Source organism: Oncorhynchus mykiss, chromosome 21, assembly GCF_057628025.1.
Source record: "Oncorhynchus mykiss isolate SJ-2025 chromosome 21, ASM5762802v1, whole genome shotgun sequence".
Lineage (NCBI taxonomy): Eukaryota > Metazoa > Chordata > Actinopteri > Salmoniformes > Salmonidae > Oncorhynchus > Oncorhynchus mykiss.
The window spans coordinates 38757501-38764244 of record NC_143042.1 but is presented as its reverse complement, the minus strand read 5'-3'; the positions used below and the strand labels follow the sequence as shown (position 1 = coordinate 38764244).

Genomic DNA, 6744 nt, shown 5'->3' with positions numbered 1-6744 from the left:
TGTACACCAAATTTGAGAGAGAGAAGCTTTTTGTGCATATGTAAAATGTCTGGGATCTTTTATTTCAGCTCATGAAACATGGGACCAACGCTTTACATGTTGCATTTATATTTTTGTTCAGTGTTTATGGTAACACTTAGCCTATAGTGCTTTATTACTTGTCATAAGCATGTATGACCATTTACATAGTCTGACAATTTGAAATCAGCATGAAAAAAGAATGATAGAACCAATTGCAACTAAATAAACTATCACAATGTAGAATGTAAAGATAGAGACGGGTGAACCTGACGGACATTAAGGCGATCTCTCTCAAGTAATATTTGGCAGGGTGTAGCTCGAGCCCCTTGCCATGGGAATCATTATGGAGCCTAGTTATGCCAGATGTTGGGCTGTGTTACTAGATTAAGGGGCATGTGCTTCTGTTGCACTAGATCCAATAGAACAGGTGCAAAAGCATCATCAACAGTGATGTGACTGTATGGGGCTACAGCAGATCCAGTCGCTGTGCAATTGTGAGGTTTCTCCCACAGAAAAAAAAAAACGATTCGAAGAGAAACATGGATAGTCAGACAGACCGATATAAAGCCGGTGATAGGACAGGATGGGTCCCATGGAGATTATTCTACTCATTTGAAGAAGGGAGAGAGGGCTATACAATGGGTTTGTATCGCTTTAACATCCTCTGACGTCAGCCTGATGCATGATCTCCCCAGCCTACTCTAATGCGAGCAGAGAGGAGACGGACTAGTTCTGTCGGAGTTTACAGAGGGAAAAAAAGGTAGCCTAGTGTTGGCCACTCATTTGGAATAGTGGATTTTCGTCCGTTTGACACCAGTGATGCCCTTCAAAGATAACAAAGCACTTGATGCGAGAAAGATAATACTTTTTTTTTTTTAAAGAAGCAACATTCTGAAGAGACAGAGTAGGGATGCTTGAGCGTTGTCACAGCGACACATCTTGCTAGGACAATGTGCACGCGCCCCGCCGGGAGAGAGGAGGGAGCGTGAGCGAGCGAAAGAGGCAATCGCACAAGCGCAGCATATTTTAAGTCTATACCAGTCGGAGGAGAATCACGGAAACCGTGGAACGCTGTTACCCAGCGACGAAGCAGGCAAGCACCACCAAATCGTCCAAGGTATTCAAACTGTCGTTGGTGCTGTCCTCTCCACCGGCGAAGGGCAAGCGGGGATGTATTTTTTGTAGAAAATTCACCCGCATTTAAAATCACTGTTGACAATTTATGTAGATGAGGAATTAGTCTATATTGTTTCGTTGTCAACAAAGAACGAGATATAAAGATATGTAGAGTGACGCGTCAGAGAAACTGATCAAACGAACAATTCATGTAGGCTATTTATTATTATTGCTATGCGGAGGAGGCGGGGGAGCCAATTCTTTGTAGTCTACCTTGATGGAAGAATCATTCCAGAACCCGCGTTAATGCCTTTATCTAGTGCATGTGTAATGCGCCATACGCAGCATTAGGCTTTATTTTTTGGTAGCCTATTCATTTCCCTCCGTCATTGTCTCCCGGTCCCTTATCAGAATGTGGTAGTCCGATCAACCTGCAGGTCGGTCAGATTGAGCTGGTGTTGTCGCTAAACAGAAACCGGGGAAGGTTTTCAAAGTCTAAGCTTCTCCAAAGGACTATGCTTCAATATTTCCCGTTCTAAAGGAATGGTGTGACAACGGTGTAGAAGTCAAAGACTAGGGCAAAATCAAAGGATTCCTCTTGAAAAACCATTGGAATCCTGCGACCCCCTTGGAACACATAACAGGTAAGCGCATACTGTATCACCCTCGGTCGTCGAGAATGTAGGAATTCTTTCCATTAGCCTATTTCATAGAAAACATTTGAAAACAATGAGTGATTCGTTTTCTATAATTAAGCTACAATATATAGCCTAACTACATGTTACTTTGCCAGTCCCTTTATTTTGGGTCACAAATAGCATAGAATGCCTGTCAAATTCCACGAATAGTTCTCTTGTCGTTTGAAGCTTCGCCTTGGAACCTGTTGTTAATGATTGCGTGCTGTGTCATAACCATTGTGATACATCTCCAACAAGCAACCTGTTCAAAAGGTTTTGAGCCCCCTTTTCCCAATAATGGTGCGGGCAGGGAATATATCCTCTGTTTTTAATGAGGACCGACTTCAAACACTTCTTCTTTGGTGTTGCTCCACATAGCCTATGTAGATGTTGCCAGCTTGTGGTGGCAGTGGAGAATAGCCTAAAGTAGATTAATATCAAACCACCCCATAGCCTTTAAATTTAAGCCTATCAACCACCACTTAGTTTCTCTTTAGAATGTTTTGTAAATATTAACAGATGACCTTTTAACAAGTCTCTTATGCTATTTCCTCAGATGTTCTAATGAATGACTTCGTGGCAATGTTTTAATGTTGTACTTGCATGGTTTATGGGAGAAATGGGTCAAAGATAGGATCCACAATTTGCACGCCCCCTCCTCACCCCCCTCTAAAGAGAGTTTCCAATGAAACCTATCTATCTGAGCATCTTATGTGTCTTGTCGCAGGGCAGAGAGCTAGCCCCCGACAGGAAACGCCATGCCTGTGAGAACATATGTCTCTCACACACACTGACTGCAAAGAATGGGCCACATTTATATGCGGGGCTGGTATGGAGGGCATTCCAAGCTCCAGTTGATGGTAGAATTCAACAGAGACAAGAAGACCCCTGTTCTTATCAGCCTGAGAGGCTGGGCACACACACAATCTCACACAATCTCACACAATCACACACGCACGCACACACAAACTCACACACACACACACACACACACACACACACACACACACACACACACACACACACACACACACACACACACATACATCTCTCACACACATATACACGCTGGCTGCTCAGAGCTCTGTGGTTGCCCTATATAGCAAATATTATGGATAGCTCTGTGTACCAGGTGGGAGACCATTTAATGGATCCGGGAAATGTGTTGTGTGACTCTGTCCTTGTGCTGAATAGATGATGTCACAGAGAGTTTTATATCTCTCTACTGGGAGGGAGCTGGGAGGAGGAGTTGGATGACCTTTGAAATATGTGGGAGAGTGTGAGTGTGTGCAGGTTGATGTGGCTATGGGTATGCACTCGTGTGTGTGTGTGCCCTCTTGCGTGTGTGTGTTTGCATGTGTATATCTGTGTGTGTGTTTGTTTGTGTGTGTGTGTGTGTGTGTGTGTGAAGAGCAGTGCTCTGCAGCAACACGTCTTGTTTATTTATATGGCAACAGTAGCTTCATGTACTCTAATTAATTTACAATGGGCCCAATAAACATAGGAGACAGGTGGCCTTGTCAAGGAGACCCATACATACTTACTCGCCATGCTGTGGGGTGTGTGTGTGTTTTAGCTGTTTTTGCCTTGCAGGTGTCTCTGTGTGTGTGTTTCTGTGTCTCTTACGTGTGTGTGTGTGTGTGTGTGTGTGTGTGTGTGTGTGTGTGTGTGTGTCTGTACAGTATGTCTGTACAGTATGTCTGTGTGTGTGCATGTGCATGTTTTAGCTGTTTTTGCCTTGCAGGTGTCTCTGTTTCTGTGTGTTTCTGTGTCTCTTATGAGTGTGTGTGTGTGTGTATATGTTTTCAATGTTTCTGTGCATGTGCATGTGTGTCTGTATGCCTGTGCGTGTGCGTGTGGACGTACGCGCTCTCAGACTCCGAACACAGACACAAGCCAAGGCAAGACGGAGACTGAGGGCGGTCCATTCAGACAGAGGCAGATGGGGCTGAGATTTTCAAAGAAGTATGCTAGATTGATAGCTCATGGCGTGGGTCGCTAACAATTAAACAGACGGAGAGGACGTTGTGACGGTAGAAAGTTGAGCTACCCTCTGCTTTCTGAGCCGCCAGTGTTTCTGTCTCGGTGCAGCTTGGTTTTGATATTCACATTGCTTGTGATCACTCACAGATTCACGGTGTGTCGCCAATTCCGTTTTAATTGTGCATTTGATAGTAGATGTAGCCTCGAGTGTGTAGGGCTGTATCATGTATTGATGTCAATCTTAGACGAGTTTGTTTTCCTTAATTGGCCATGTGTTATATGCTTGCTTACTTGTATGTGTTATGTGATGCAAATTGATCTACTGATTTCATGTTTCTCATATAGGTATTGGGAATATGGGATATTCCAAGCGGTAGACCAGGGGTAGGTAACTAGATTCAGCCACGGGCCAATTTTTGTCGGAGTGGATGGTCAGGGGGCCGGAACATGATTGTAATAATTTGTACACTTCAAATTGGCCACAAATTGAGTCCAAAAGGAGATTGTATTTGAAAATAACAATAATTTTATACCTTGATTAAATTGATTATGAACAGTGTCCTGAGAGTGTGAAGAGTCTGCTACTGTACCATGGACGGATGGCAGGAGGCTGACTCAGACTGTTGGCTAGACTGGCCAGTTTCTACTCAACCAACAGGTGTTTTTCCGTGGTTTGACAGTTGGTAGTGTATGCAGGACAAGGATTTGAATTACAGGTGTGGGAGAGCATTTAGTGGGCACCTCCAATAGGAAATTGGGGCACCCCACTAGTGCTACACATACAGTATATGAGCACACTCGTTGTAACTCAATGTTACAAATTCCTCAACATGGTCCAACGGCACCCCCAAGAGTCCAAGTAGAGCTCTAAGCCTGATGTGACTGTGTCCATGTCTCCCAGCTAGTTTTCTCCTGTAGAAGACCTTGTCTATCAGTATGTGGTTTGTTTCTCTTCATGTCCGTGGCGGTTCGGACCGAGGCTGAGTCCCAAATAGCACACTACTCCCTACGTAGTGCACTACTTTTGACCAGGGCCCATAGGGTTCGATTGACGCGCATGTTATTTTCTGCAGTCAATTTGCATTCAGTGTTAAGTCCGTCCGTTCTGTTGCTTGTCAGACCTTCCGCCCGTCTCCACCAAAACATGGCGCGTCATCTGTCCCGGGGGCTCTCATTAAGGTGAGATCAAGGTTGGTGTTCACACACACGCGCACGCACACACCACTCAAAGGTGTTCGCAAAAAAACACAACTCACTGTATAATAAGGCTAGCGCTACTGACAGCCAGATCGCCGGCGGTACCCAGACCACTGCCTAAGACCAGACCACTTGCTTTCACTCTCCCCCGATCAGAGACAGACAGAGAGACACGGCGTCCCGGACAGACAGACCCCTTGCTAGGCTAGCCAGATCTTGCTCGGAGAGAGTTTGATATTGGTGCTGTGGTGGGGGGGGGTCTTTGGTTTCTCCCTAAATCCCTTTGACAATAGACATAAATCCAAACATCAGAAGAAGCTAGGCATTTGGATTTCGCTGTGTGTGCGGGTGGATTTCAATGTGAGACTTGGAATCTTCTGAATCCAAACAACATAATTTCAGACATCCCAAAGGGATTATAGACAGACATGTAGCCTAGTTCCTGAGTTGTTGGCCAATATTTCCTTATTATCGGCCAATCGAGAGGTCGTCCCGATTGCATTGACACAGTATGGAGCTTATCCCTATGGATGATAAATCATTCTGTGTGTGTGTGTGTGTGTGTGTGTGTGTGTGTGTGTGTGTGTGTGTGTGTGTGTGTGTGTGTGTGTGTGTGTGTGTGTGTGTGTGTTATGATTCATTTCTACCTGGTTTACAGTAGTAGGGTATGTGGCCTAATGTCCTCTGCTCCTATTTTGGAACCATGTCAAAATGGATTTAACTCAACACATATAAATCCCAATGACACGAGTGTGGATTAAATTATATTTACATAATGTAGGCTACTGGATCTTTAAGAGCTAAAATCGATTATGTACCCTATGTCGTGATTCTCACCAAATATATAGGGCCCTATAAAATCCGCATTATGGAAAACGTGGATGGAATCATGGAATCCAGACGTTAACATGGAATTCAACAATATTCCAAAATGTGTTGAGCTTAGTAGGAAATCAACTAAATCTATTGAATTTATTAGAACATTCATTCATTTGCCCAAGTGACTAATAAGACATGAACAAAATGCATTGGTGATTCATATTTCTTTCTGAAAAGGCACAGGAATGCTCCTGTCTGTGTGTGATGTGCACCAATGTCTCGTTTTCACTTTGTGTAGCCATTAGCGATAATGCTAATGATCGCCATCTGCTGGTATAAAAAAAAACATTTATAGGCTTTCCCAAAAAACGTATTGATTAAAAGTTAACCACAAAGTAGCCTATGCCTACCTGGCAGAAGGATATCATGATTATGTGCATCAATCCAGTGGCCATTTGTTTTGCAAACCCTGCATTCACATGGGTGCTACTGAAATACTACTAACCAAAAAACGGTCTCTGCCTGGTGCTCATTGCATTAAAGGGTAACTTAACTCATGGAACATGTGTAAATATTTGTATGAACAGAACAAGATTCAACAACTGAGACATAAACTGAACAAGTTCCACAGACGTGACTAGCAGAAATGAAATAATGTGTCCCTGAACAAAGGGGGGGTCAAAATCAAAAGTAACAGTCAGTATCTGGTGTGGCCACCAGCTACATTAAGTACTGCAGTGCATCTCCTCCTCATGGACTGCACCAGATTTGCCAGTTCTTGCTGTGAGATGTTACCCCACTCTTTCACCAAGGCACCTGCAAGTTCCCTGACATTTCTGGGGGGAATGTCCCCGGCCCTCACCCTCCAATCCAACAGGTCCCAGACGTGCTCAATGGGATTGAGATCTGGGCTCTTCGCTGGCCATGGCAG

At 44.2% G+C, this 6744-nt stretch overlaps 1 protein-coding gene across 2 annotated transcripts in view; it reads left to right on the top strand.

Annotated features, from left to right (window-relative positions):
* The first annotated feature begins 724 nt into the window (after positions 1-724).
* The window catches only part of LOC110500852 (neuroligin-2-like), a 222265-nt gene continuing 216245 nt past the window's right edge, over positions 725-6744 (top strand). For both annotated transcript variants that reach the window (XM_036957937.2, XM_036957936.2), the window contains exon 1: positions 725-1781. The gene's annotated coding sequence lies outside the window, so the exon portion shown is untranslated. The remainder of the gene's footprint in view (positions 1782-6744) is intronic.